A 14,252-nucleotide genomic window follows, 5' to 3' on the forward strand; every position below is an offset into this window, starting at 1 on the left:
ATGTTGTAGCTATGAAAATTCTCTACATGATTGACCTTTATGATAATTTCGTAGGTTCTACCGTTATTGAGATATAGAAGTTCAAATTCGGACAATGCATTGACTGTATCGCATCCTTATAAAATTTAACTTATATATCTCGAAAATGGTACAACCTAGGAAAAAATTACGAAAGCCAATCTTGTAGAGAATTTTCACAGCTAAAAGATTCCTTCTAGTCCTATTTCGATAAGACTTACCGTTTTCAAACAAATCGTGAAAACAAAAAAACTAAAAATGTGACCTGAACATCTACATATATATCGTAATAATGGTAAAACCTATGAACAAATCATAACGGTCAATCCTCTAGACAATTTTCAAAGCTACAACATTTTCTTTAGCCCTATTTCGATGGGACTCACGGTGTTCAGGCAAAATCGCGAAAACCTAAAATAAACCTAAAAATGTGAATTTTTACCGGGATTTATTTAAAAATCCCTCCAGAGATTTGTTCTTGCTTTTGGATTTTTCTCACCTATGAACATTCCTGTTTCATAATCCGAAAAAACTTCCCAGGTGTAAGCGGTTTTCACTTAAAGTTAGTTAAGGCGAACCATGTATGACATTTTTTATAAGGTATCGATACAGTCAATGCATTGAACCAATTTGAACTTCTATATCTCAATAACGGTAAAACCTATGAAATTATCATAAAGGTCAGTCTTCATAGCTACATCATTTTCTTTAGTCCCATTTCTATAGGACCTGCGGTTTCCAATCAAAATCGTGAAAACCTAAAAAACTAAAAATATCAACTTGAATTGCGAATTATTTAAAAAGCGCTCCGACGATTGTTTTTTTTTTTGTTTTTCCTCATCTATGAACATTGTAGATTCAGAATCGACAAAAACTTCCCTGGTGTAAGGACCTTCCATTTAAAGTTGCTTCAAGAGGAACGTTGTAACTAACAAAATAATAACTTTACAGGAGAAGCAAAAAACCTTATAAAATTACAACAAAATCTGCAATGTTTTCTCATTTTCCGAAATGCCATTTCTTGAATAGGAATGCTATTTTTGAACGTAGAAGCTTGACATTTTGCAACAGCATGTATTTTAGTTGTATGTATTAGATTGGATCAAAACACGAATTTTGATTTTTTGGAGATACGTCTTCCGGCATTTATGGTGATGATATAATTACAAATGTAAGTATTAAGATGCGAAATAAAAATTAAGTTGACAATTCATAACGTAGAAATTTGTATTCTTAAACTATAGTAAAAAAGCGATTTCATTCTTAAGCCGTAAACACATCCATCCATCGGTAAAGTTGGGCACCATTTCTGATAAAATAATAATGAAAAATTCCATCCATGTTGCCCTTGCTATTTTATTCTTTTATCAGAAATGACGCCCAACTTTACTGAAACTTTGGATGTGTTTTCGGCTTAAGAATGAAATCGCTTTTCTACTATAGTTTAAGAATACAAATTTATACGCCATGAATTGTCAACTTAATTTGTGTTTTGTGTTGATAAATTGAAAACCTCAATAGTTTCAATAAATTAAGGACCGCATAAAGTTGAACTGCAAATTGTAATACTTTTGTTTTTTCCATTACAGCATGACAACTTTTAATAAAGGAAAGTAAATTAAAAAACTATTCCCATCCCTGGTATGTCTCTACCAATGTAACAGAGGAGTAAACAGAGTCTTTTATTCGATTATATACCGCAATAAATGTGATAAACAATAAGGTAAGTAAGTGTGCTGCCTCTATGCATGTAGGAGTGTTTAGAACTGAAGAAAGAATACCCTCACATTTACCGCCATTAATGGTAACAATGTCAATATTATGGGGTTTTTATTGTTGATGATAAAAGGTACCTTAAGTCAATTAGAACAATGTTGATGATGATGACAATGACAGCCAACCAAGCTACCACCTACGAATATATCATCGATGATAATATTTTGACGGTACATTAGATATACATACATATTTATACCAGCCAAATTTCATTCCCAAAAGGACACAGAAATTTGAAATGACATTATCGTGAAATGTGTATGTATGTTGGTATGAGCGTTTTTTTTTTATATTTCATTTACATTAAAAATTTGTCACTTAGGGATATTTAAAACTTTTCCAAATTGCCCCATGACTTTAAAACGTTTGTAGAAATTGATAATTACATTTACATTAATCGATTAAACTTTGTTTTTAATATTTCATAATTAGCTAAATTATATAAAGTTTTTATGCGGATGTCACTGACATCATTAAATAATTATTTAATTAAGGTAAAAGTTATGAAGAAGATTTTGAAAAACTGTTAGGTAAACACTGAAGGTCGTAAGGTCCAAGAAGGTCTTACAATATATGTCATCCATTTTTTGGTTAAAAAAATCAACTCGAATTATTTGAACATTTTGAATCGATTCGACTTTTTAAGAAACTTTCATTTCTAAAATACCACATTAATATTCGGTTTCCCTTGGAATTATATAAATGTGTAAACGTTTTCGGCTGAAAATTGATAGTGACTGAAATCCCGTAAATCTAAGAATGTTTACCTACAGATTTCAACCAAAGTTTAGATTACTTAACCCACAATGAACGTACATACATACATCTTTATATACGTACATACATATGTATGTTGGTTTGTATGCGAACATAACCAAAGGAGTGTATAAGAATAAGATATGAACAAATATAGGTTTAAAGTCCATGGCATGTTTTCTTAATATAAGAAGATCCTTTGAAATCTATTGAGGAGTTTTTTGGGGGGTGGGTAAGAAGAATGACCCACATGGCAATGTTTGTACCAAATTCACATAAAAGAAGACGAGCATTATTTGTTCATATCTAATAGAAGCGTTCAAATACATGATTTTGAAAGAAGAAAAATAAATAGAAAAGTCAATCAACGTTCAAATGATGTTTTAGATTTGAGATAAAGGAAAGGAGAGTAAATATATGACACCTTATTTATTCTTTGTAAAAAAATAAAGTCAGAATTCTGCACACGAATATAAAATATGCAACTTCATTACTCACAGCTTCCTATGATTTCGCAAAAAGTGAACGACAAGCTTTTGCAGCAAATGCAATCTGTATTATCCGAAAGGGATTGGATTGCCGATTCAATAAACCACATCCTTTTTTCTACTCTTAAGGTTACGTGTATCGTAACCTGTACGGTCTGCTGTCAAAATACATTTTTTGTTTTTAAAAATAATAAAAAATATTTAGTTCTACCAAAAGTACACTCGTACAATATTTATACCCTCAGCATTTATGCTAACGAGGGTATGATTTTAGATCCCAAGTATGTTTGGACGAAATGTGTTTCAGACAGTTTGGAGTCGATTTAGCAAGGTCCGTCCGTCTGTCTGGCTGGTGCGCACGATAACTCTCGAACGAAGCAACCGATCGGGTCCAAAATTTGAAATATTTGTCCAAACTTAGTTTATGCTCGAAGAGGGACCATATCGGCTCACTCCTCCGGGTACTTCCCCACAAAAGTTCAAAATGTTTCTCTAAAATTGTGCGCACGATAACTCTCGAAGGGAGTAACCGAATTGGTCATAAATATATATTTCGAAATATTTTACGATACATAGATCAAGTTCCAATATGAACTATATCAGTTCACTCTTTCGGGTAACTCACAAACAAAATTTCGAAAAAAATGCAGTTAAAGACCTCCTCTCGAATCTTTTGTTTTTTGTTGTAACAACTTGTATTCGCTGCCCCCATCACGACGGTGCAAGTTTTTTCATGGGCAAGTCCATACTTCCTGAGAAAATGCTCTGAAAGCTGTAAAAACTAGCTATGGCACCACGTGTTGTGGATGGAGCGCGCGGTAACTCTCGAACGGATAAACCGATTCGATCCAAAATTTGGCAATCGTAATGTTTCAAAAGAAGTGGCACAATCTACACCAATAGCCACATGTTACTTGCTTATGCTGATGATATAGACATCATGGGCGGATCAGTAAAAGAAGTAACTGATACCTTTATGAAGGTCGAAGGAGAATCTGCTAAAGTGGGTCTGGGGGTAAGAATGAGCGATGATGAACCCGCTAAAAAGGCGTATAAATACGGACCGCTTGGCGGTGCACGCAGAATTGGCAGGCCAAGTAATAGATGGCGCAATCAAGTGGATGATGAGATGATAAGGCGCGGTATTCCAGAGAGCGAAGCAACAAATAGAGAGAAATGGAGATCTTTTCTTAGTTCGGCCTATGGAACAAATGTTCTGTAATGGGCCAGCTATGTAAGTAAGTAAGTAATATTTTGTACAAAGTTACATCAAGTTCTAAGATGGGCCTTATCGGTCCACTCCTTTGTGTACCTCCGCCACTAAAGTTTTAAACTTTCGCTAAAATGGCGCGCACGATAATCACGAAGGTAGTAACCGATTTGATCCATACTTTCCACATTGTAATATTTCTACCAGACTTAGATAAAGTTCGAATATGGGCTATATCGGTCCACTCCTTCGAGTACCCCCACGCAAAATTTCAGAAAAGTGCAGTTTAAGACCTCCTCTCGAATCGTTTTGATGTTTGTTATAACAACTTGTATTCGCTGCCCCCATCACGACAGTGCAAGTTCAGGGACAACTCCATACTTCTTGAGAAAATGACCCGAAAACTGTTAAAAAAAACACCCTACGGCCAGCATGTGTAGTGGATGGTGCGCACGACAACTCCCGAACCGAATACTTAGGGTTACATTTTTGTTTAAGTGTGGTTAAGGGTCTGTTACCGACGGTACTCCTAGTAGCCCTGTTTTCAGCGATAAAATGTTTTTCGTGGACAATGTGTCCTGATATAATGGTCCTTCCGAAATGAACTGTGTCGGTCCATTCCTCTAAGTAAATGGCTACCTTCGAAGCCCTTTTTTTGTAAAAGCATTTTGCGTTGCCAACAATAACTCGAAAACGAATTGGTCAAACTTCATATATTGGTGTAGGCTAGGCCGGGGCGATTTGTATGGAAGGAAAAAAGTGTTATCGGGCGCCTGGAGATTCTGATTCTTGGGATTGTACTGAGCAAAAAAGTCAACTAGACCATATGTCTACGGTGAAAATCGAGCCCCCGGATTTTGACTTGAAGTTTTTTTTTCAAGAATTTTTGGATATTTCGGCATATAACAACCAAACCATTGAGATTTTCGATCCAACACAAAGACAACAATTGTAGCCAAAACAATAATAAAGAACTCTCTAGTACATCGCAAAAGCATTGGAACGCTCCTTCAGGTAGTTATGGTCTCGAGAAGGTGCACATTTTTCGGAAAATATCGATAAACGACACTGTGCTACAAAATGGAACTCAAAGTCAGTGGGTAGAAAATTTCTTTTGGAGATGAAAGCCCTTGGTGAGTGTACTGAGAACCCAAAAGGAAATTTTCACCATAGGTCAAGTTTCTGAGATATTGCGTGATTAATGGTTTAATTTTGGCCCCTTAATTTGTGATCAAATAGCTTTATATCTCTCTAAAGCGTTATTGTAGCTTCATTTTGACATTACATGTCTTCAGTCAAATCGAATGGTGAATCTTTTTGTAGAATATTTCATCCCTCTAACTCAATTCCTTTCATGTCCTTTTCGTCCTTTATTTTTTGAACCGTAGAAAAAGTACCACAAGGCGAGATTTTACAGCATCCAAATATTCTACAAAAATGTTGTTCAGAAGATTTTAGGTACGGTTCTCATTGATGACCAATCGATATTTCCCCGTTTTCATGGTCCTTTTTGACATTTTACCGGTTTTTGTTCAGAAAACTATGTTTTGTTTTTATGTATATTCGTTATTGGTCTGTGGTGCTTCTGAAATACTTACCATAAATAGCTCTTGTTATGACGAACACGTTAATAACAAATTTTATTTGAGGACAGATCCGGTTATCTAAATTTTTGAACCGGATATTCTGATATTAAAACCGATTTTGGAACCGGTTTTAAGTAACCGATTAACCGAATATGTATATCATTAGAAAGCTAATAAAATGGTCAATCAAATGACAGCAAGTAGCTGATTACAACTTTGTCGGTTACGAAGCTTTTCAAAATAAATATTGAACAAAACAAAAAACATTATAGTTTTGGATAAAATGTAGGAAAAATAAGAAATAGAACATTTTATAATTTTGCGCTACGGAAAAATGAAAATGATAAGGACAGTTATTGACGTGGTTCAAATTTCTGAGTTATGGCGAAATTAATTCATTCTTGATGAACTTTAAGTGCATGATAAAAAACAACATAACACAAATTCATCTCGCCATAACTCAGAAGTTTGACCTATGACATAACTGCCTTTCCAGATTTATAATATTATCTTAATCGACTTTCATCGCCAAAAAGAACCCAGTGATATTTTACATCAAAATCGGTTTAAGAACGCGTTTTTTTTTTTTTTTTTTTTTTTGTAATCAGCTACTTGCTATAATTTGATTGACCATTTTATTAGCTTTCTAATGATATACAGTTGCGTTCAAAATAATAGGAGCGCCCATACAAAAAAAATAAATATGTCAAAAAATATGGTTAAACTTACTCATTTTGGTTTATTTTAAATTTGTTTAACATTGTTGACATCCCAACAGTTAATTCATCAGCAGAAATGTGACAATCTGCTTTAAATTATTAACTGTTTACACCAACATTATAAATCGTGTTTAAAGTTTTTGTTCAAAAAAATAGGAGTGTGGAAGAAAAAGGACGATAAAAATAGTTTTAGTTGAGTTAAGGATTAAAATTGTCAATATTTTAGTTAACAGTAGTAAATCCAATAGATTTTATGAGATTTGATTGTTGTTTGAAAGCAAAAGTCATTTGGAGGTAGCCAAAAAACAGGCGATTGTCCTTGCAGAAATTTTTTCCATAAATTGAGCACTTATTGGGCAACTCAATGGATTTTGTAGACAAAAGCTTTAACGATTAGATTTGTTTGATGCTATGGATGTTATCTCTAACAATATATAATGATTGGAAACCCATAAATTTGTGTATTTTGATCCTTGATCCAAGTTTAAGACAGTTTACATTAGGCCTTAAGGTAAGGATCGGCCAAAAAAGCGTATCTATAAGGAATTTAATCCCCAACCAAATAATATTTGGAAGCCCTTAGGGTGCTAACCTTGTGAATGCAATCAATTTCGCTTCTATTCAAAAAATGTTTAAAACGTGAATGGTTGAAATGTACTTTGAACCATTTAGTGATAGGCAGGCTGGGATTGCACTATGGTTGGTATATGCCGTAATATATTTTTCAATATAAACTTACGTTTTTCACTCAAAAGTACTTCATTTAGGTTAGTTTCATTAGAAAACTGTTTATTATACTATGCAAAACCTAATAAAAATAATCTTAGGCCAACTTCTAAAGTTTGTCTTTAAAGTTTCCTTCTCAACAAAGCATTTTGAAAAATGTCTCATATGTGCCAATCATCCAATTATTCAAAAATGAACCATATAATCAATTCTGCGTGCAGTTAAGATGCTAAGGACCTCAAAACATCACTTGATCGAGAAATTAATGTCTTATAGATACGCTTTTTTAACCGATCCTTACGTAAAGAGTTAATGGAAACCGGTTTTAACTTGGCTCAAGGATCAAAATACACGGGATACCGATCATTATATATTGTTCGAGATAACAGCCAGAGCATCAAAAAACTCTAATCACTAAAGTTATGTCTACAAAATCGATTGAGTTACCCAATAAGTGCTCAATTTATGGAAAAAAATCGCTGCAAGGACAATCACCTGTTTTTAGGCTACCTCCAAAAGAACTTTTATTTTCAAACAGCCATCAAATCTCATAAAATCTATTGGATTCACTACTGTCAACTAAAATATAGACAATTTTGATCTTAAACTCAACTAAAAATATTTTTATTGTCCTTTTTCTTCCGCACTCCTATTTTTTTGAACAACAAATTTGAAGGCGATTTATAATGTTGGTGTAAACAGTAAATAATTTAAAACAGATTACCACATTTCTGCTGATGAATTAACTCTTGGGATGTCAACAATGTTAAATAAATTCAAAATAAACCAAAATGGGTAAGTTTAACCATGTTTATTCGACCATTCCCTTGGTGTGAATGAGCACTCCTATTTTTTTGAACACAGCTGTACATATTCGGTTAATCGGTTACTTAAAACCGGTTCCAAAATCGGTTTTAATATCAGAATATCCGGTTCAAAAATTTACATAACCGGATCTGTCCTCCAATAAAATTTGTCATTAACGTGTTCGTCATTACAAGAGCTATTTATGGTAAGTATTTCAGAAGCACCACAGACCAATAACGAATATACATAAAAACAAAACATAGTTTTCTGAACAAAACCCGGTAAAATGTCAAAAAGGACCATGAAAACGGGGAAATATCGATTGGTCATCAATGAGAACCGTACCTAAAATCTTCTGAACAACATTTTTGTAGAATATTTGGATGCTGTAAAATCTCGCCTTGTGGTACTTTTTCTACGGTTCAAAAAATAAAGGACGAAAAGGACGTGAAAGGAATTGAGTTAGAGGGATGAAATATTCTACAAAAAGATTCACCATTCGATTTGACTGAAGACATGTAATGTCAAAATGAAGCTACAATAACGCTTTAGAGAGATATAAAGCTATTTGATCACAAATTAAGGGGCCAAAATTAAACCATTAATCACGCAATATCTCAGAAACTTGACCTATGGTGAAAATTTCCTTTTGGGTTCTCAGTACACTCACCAAGGGCTTTCATCTCCAAAAGAAATTTTCTACCCACTGACTTTGAGTTCCATTTTGTAGCACAGTGTCGTTTATCGATATTTTCCGAAAAATGTGCACCTTCTCGAGGCCATAACTACCTGAAGGAGCGTTCCAATGCTTTTGCGATGTACTAGAGAGTTCTTTATTATTGTCTTGGCTACAATTGTTGTCTTTGTGTTGGATCGAAAATCTCAATGGTTTGGTTGTTATATGCCAAAATATCCAAAAATTCTTGAAAAAAAAACTTCAAGTCAAAATCCGGGGGCTCGATTTTCACCGTAGACATATGGTCTAGTTGACTTTTTTGCTCAGTACAATCCCAAGAATCAGAAACTCCAGGCGCCCGTGATGGTGTTCAAATCGCCCCACTCTAGTGTAGGCGTTTTTAAAACCTAATAATCTAGTCATTAAGCTAAACAGAGTCTGACTTCATAAATGCAGTATGATGTGTCAAATGATTACAGTTTTTTATACAAATTACAGTTTTTTTATACAAAAATCGGACAAAAAAATGTATTTAATAAAATCATCATTCGTTTCCAAGCTATCGTTGGCACCGACTTCAAAAATGCCATTTCGAAAAAAATGAGAAATTTCTCATTTTATTTAATTTGCTAGATGGCTTTATTGACCTGTTTATCGACACAGAGTCGGCGAAAAAGGGAACTGATGAAGTTGTTTGGTGACAACTGAAACTATAGTATTCCCTACCCTTCGCCCGCAACTAATCAATTTCATATCCACTTTAAAATATTTTGTTGTTATTCAAACAATTGAATTACAACAAAATATGGACTCAAGCTGAAATAAACACAAAGAATTAAAATTTTTATTTTTTGGTCCACCATTTCAGTAAAATCTAATATTTTTAAAAAATCGATCGATGATGGACTAGATTTTTGTGTTCTAAATGAGCCCACAAAAATATATTACGATCGGTAAATTAGTTTTCGAGTTTGAGTTGTCACCGTAAAATGCTTTTACAAAAAACGGTTACATGGGCTTTACAAGTGGGGGCTTGTACACATTTTGAACGTTCATATCTCAGTCATTTTTGCAGCATGTTCTGTACTACCTGTACTTCAACATAGGTCAATACACTGATATTACTAATATTTTGAATATTGTTTTGGAGTAGTCACATCACAACTCAATCAAAAAGTTTCTTTTTTTATTAATAATATTTTTAAATACAGTTCCCGAAATAAACATAGGTTCACATATAAATTCCTAATTTTTTCATAATTCCGATGACTTTTATAGGATTTTATAATTTTGTATTATGGAGTTGGACACTCCCCATGATATCAATATATCAATTATTTGATTTTGCGACAAAATAAAAATTTGTAAAATTTGTAAAATTTTTTCCCTTATTTTTGGTGCGAAATAATGATAGGTTCAGGGCAATTATTGGGGATTTACAGGTATAAATTTGAGGAAAACTTTTTACAAATCGTTGTTTTTTAGATCGCCGATGTCCAACGAGTAATTTAGTTTAGATGTTGTCCGCGAATTATTTTCAAAATGCAGATTTGTTCAACACTTTAAAGCAGTTTTTAAGAAACAAATTTTTAACGTGAGAGAGGAGGTGAATCTGTGGTTGTCAGAGGCAAGGATCATTTCAAATTGCATGAAAAGAGTATCAATCAAAAAACTAAATTCAGTTTTTTAAAAAGTTTCATAAATTGGGCGCAAATTTCAACGTCAAAAAAGTCTGGAGGTTTCTCCAACGCCACTTTGACGGCAAGAATCGCTTATTTTTCCCATTTATTGCAGTTAAAATAATTTTGCATCTCAAAACAACAGTCAACTTGATCTTCAGGTATCGAAAATGCGATGTAAACAAACGTTAGTAAGCTCGAATCGACCAAGGAAGAATACAAAAATTGCCAAGTAAAACTGAAACCGAGCCCAAAAAAGAAAACCTCCAGATTTCGACTAAAAATTCTGTGAACTCTCATGCAAAATGGCTAGGATGAATTTTTTCTATTACTCAAACAATTTCCCATCCATTTTTCATAAGCATTTTTACCTAAACCTACGTCTGTTCTTCTTCAGGCTCGATTGCTGTTTTCCTTGGCAATTTTTGTATTATTCCTCGGTCGATTCGAGCTTACTAACGTTTGTTTACATCGCATTTTCGATACCGGAAGATCACGTTGACTGTTGTTTTGAGATGCAAAATTATTTTAACTCCAATAAATGAGAAAAATAAGCGACTCTTGCCGTCAAAGTTGTGTTGGAGAACCCTCCAGACTTTTTTGACGTTCAAATTTTGCGCCAAATTTATGAAACTTTTTAAAAAATTGGATTTAGTTGTTTGATTGTTACTCTTTTCATGCAATTTGAAATGATCCTTGCCTCTGACAACCACCGATACGCCTCCTCTTCCACGTTAAAAATTTGTTTCCTGAAAACTGCTTTAAAGTGTTGAAAAAATCTGAATTTTGAAAATAATTCGGAGACAACTTCTAAACTAAATTACTCGTTGGACATCGGAGATCTAAAAAAACAACGATTTGTAAAAAGTTTTCCTCAAATTTATACGTATAAATCAGCAAAAATTGCCCTGAACCTATCATTATTTCGCACCTAAAATAAGGAAATTTTTTTTAATTTTTTATTTTGTCGCAAAATCAAATAACTGATATATTGACATCATAGGGGATGCCCAACTCCAAAATACAAAATTATAAAATCCTATAAAAGTCATCTGAATTATGAAAAAATTACAAATTTACATGTGAACCTATGTTTATTTCGGGCACTGTATGTACTTGTTTATTATTTTATTTATTTATATTATTATTATTTATAACTTATTTAGCTTACTCTTAATCATAGTATGTCCTGTGTAGAGTAGTTTAACATCCCTTCCACTTCCTCCTGGAGTAGTTTTAGTTCATTCATTTTAAATTCAAAAAAGTTTTCTGTAAGTATTTTGTTTTGCTTTGGAGTAGTTTAGAATCCCGTCCTTAATACTTTTAAGCTACTATATTAAGTCATACAAATTGTTATTTTAACATTAAACATTTAGTATACAGACCTAAGGTCTAAAGACTGGGCATTACAAAATTAAAATAAATTGAAAGATTTCTTTTCTGGTGTACAAAACATACGCAGATATGTACATATGTCCGATTACTTTATTATAAACTTCCTTATTATTAGCTATAAAATGTATAAACTTTCCTTGGATCAACGAACAAAAACAAGAAGATGTACAAAACAAAACATAAAAATATCCCATATGCCACCAGAAATCGTAAAATGTGACACGCATTAAATGTAACTTTCAATCAGAATGTTTTCTTTCTCTCTTCTTGTCTAGCTTCCTGTTTCCAATAAGAACATTTCACTTCGTAGAGACAACATTCCTTACGTTTTCTGTTTGTGGAAAGCTTGACATGCGTGGCCCTTCTGTCGCCTCGCTTCCATCCCCAAGTAACATAGCGACGACACACTACAAAATTGAGTTTTTTTAACTCGATTTGGAATTATCTGTGGTTGTGTGTGAAACTCTACATTACAGAGGATTTCGATATGAATGATATTTTGATTTAAATGAAACCAAAATTTCTCACAAATTAGAACTTTAAACGTATATAAATGTGTTAGATTGTTTGATCTTATTTAAAAAATATATATATATACCTTTCCCCAGATATTTTAAACCAATAGATGCCGCTGTTTGTATGTCGTATAAATTTGTTGTTATGGTTTTCCTATTACCGTTAAGTATAAGGAGGGAACTACGAGTAGAAGATGTCAACGAACACAAGAAATCGCGAGAATAAAAGGGAGTGAAGAAAATACAATTTCCCTTTTCCCTGGTTTTTTCCCTTTTTCTCCCCCTCAAATTTGTGATAGAAAAAAATGATGGGAGGATAGTGGTGAGTGAGGCCGGTCTGTCGGTCGTTTTATGGATGACGGGGGTGGGGTAACGTGTTGTTCAAAGGTTCTACGATTTGCCTGCTGCTGTTGTTTGTTGTCCGTTAATTCAAGTCGTTTTATAGTAGACGAAAATGCGGCAATTTATCTTACAAAAATATACACAAAGTATGTATGTATGTTGTTGTTGTGTGTGTGTGGTACGTTTGGATGTGTGCGTGTGTTTTGTTTTACCGGTAAATTTTTGCTGGCAGACATCTAAAATGTAAATGCCGGCAAGCTTAGGACACGCCAAATGGGGATAAGTACTTTTTTGTTTGTAGCAAATTCTCTACTCTGGGAGGGCAATCCAAATGCCTACACACAGGATATCTCTCTGAATAATTCTAATGTAAATGCATGCAAAGTTATCCACTAAAATAATAACCTTAGCAAAATTATACGCACATAGATACATATATACGTATGTGGACACAAACTTACCAGACATTCATTCTAAAGGAAATGATATTCAATTTAAATCCACATTTTAGTATCCATAAGGAAAGATATTGCCAGGAAAATTTGATAGATACCGAACACAAATCATTGCCATTAATTATATTTGACTATGATAGAAACACACACACACTCACACCTCGCTCATACACAACTCTGGTAAACAGACACAGTCACACGCGCGCTTTAATTTTTGTTTATTTTGTACCAGAAAAAAATCAAATGTTAATTTTTTTATTTCAATGCGATTGGCAAGTTGGTCGGTTCATTAACGCAGGGCTTTTCCTTGCAACTGTTTCGAAATGTAACATTAGTTTGCTGGATTTAATACACACACATTTCTTTTTTCAATATTTCTCACTGGTACCCACATTAAATGGAAAGAATTTTATTTCATCTTTTCTTTTTGCTCTATTATTCGACAGTTTGAAACGAGTACCGGCCGCTAGGATCAACGTATACTTCCACCGACGTTCATCCAAAGAATGAAACTTTTCTCTCGCAAACATTTGGTTTTGCTGGTTCAAAGTGCTCTGTGCGCATGTTTTGCTCCTTTGTTGCTCTTTTGGTAGAGTAGAGGCTCTTCGTAGTTGCGGCGTTGTTGCAACAACGCATATACATTAGGTATGAACAAAAAAAAAACAAACTTCAATTGCCATATTAACAATACAATTAACCAGGTAGGCGATAAGATGAGAAGTTCACTTTGGCAAAAAAGTTTTTTCTGCTTTGTTGTAAAGATTTTATAGCCATGGAGGGCTAAAAGTTTTAAGTAAAACAGGTCTTTCAAGTTGTCAATTCCCTTGAATATCTGTCAAATAAATACGTATTTTGTCAAAAACCTTTTTGGTGCCAGTTTGAATAAGTTTGTAGGATCGTCAAACCTGTCTGTTGCTGAATTGTTCTCAACATAGCACATGAATGTTTTTTATAACTTCCACCGTTTGTAACACGTCGAAATATTGATCGTAGACCATATAAAGTACATACCCAGCCAGCATTTGTTGAAATTTTTAATCAAATTCGAGTCTTTTTTGATCCTACTGCACGATTATATAGCTGGAATAGGAGCCCATTTTCTAA

General features: G+C 33.6%; 1 protein-coding gene across 1 annotated transcript in view; it reads right to left on the bottom strand.

The window, feature by feature from the left end:
* The window catches only part of tinc (transmembrane protein tincar), an 85,383-nt gene extending 71,724 nt beyond the window's left edge, over positions 1 to 13,659 (bottom strand). The window contains exon 1 of the mRNA XM_073960764.1: positions 13,155 to 13,659. The gene's annotated coding sequence lies outside the window, so the exon portion shown is untranslated. The remainder of the gene's footprint in view (positions 1 to 13,154) is intronic.
* Between the last annotated feature and the right edge of the window lie 593 nt (positions 13,660 to 14,252).

Source organism: Musca autumnalis, unplaced genomic scaffold, assembly GCF_047663935.1.
Source record: "Musca autumnalis isolate F117 unplaced genomic scaffold, ASM4766393v1 scaffold_1, whole genome shotgun sequence".
Classification (NCBI taxonomy): Eukaryota; Metazoa; Arthropoda; class Insecta; order Diptera; family Muscidae; genus Musca; species Musca autumnalis.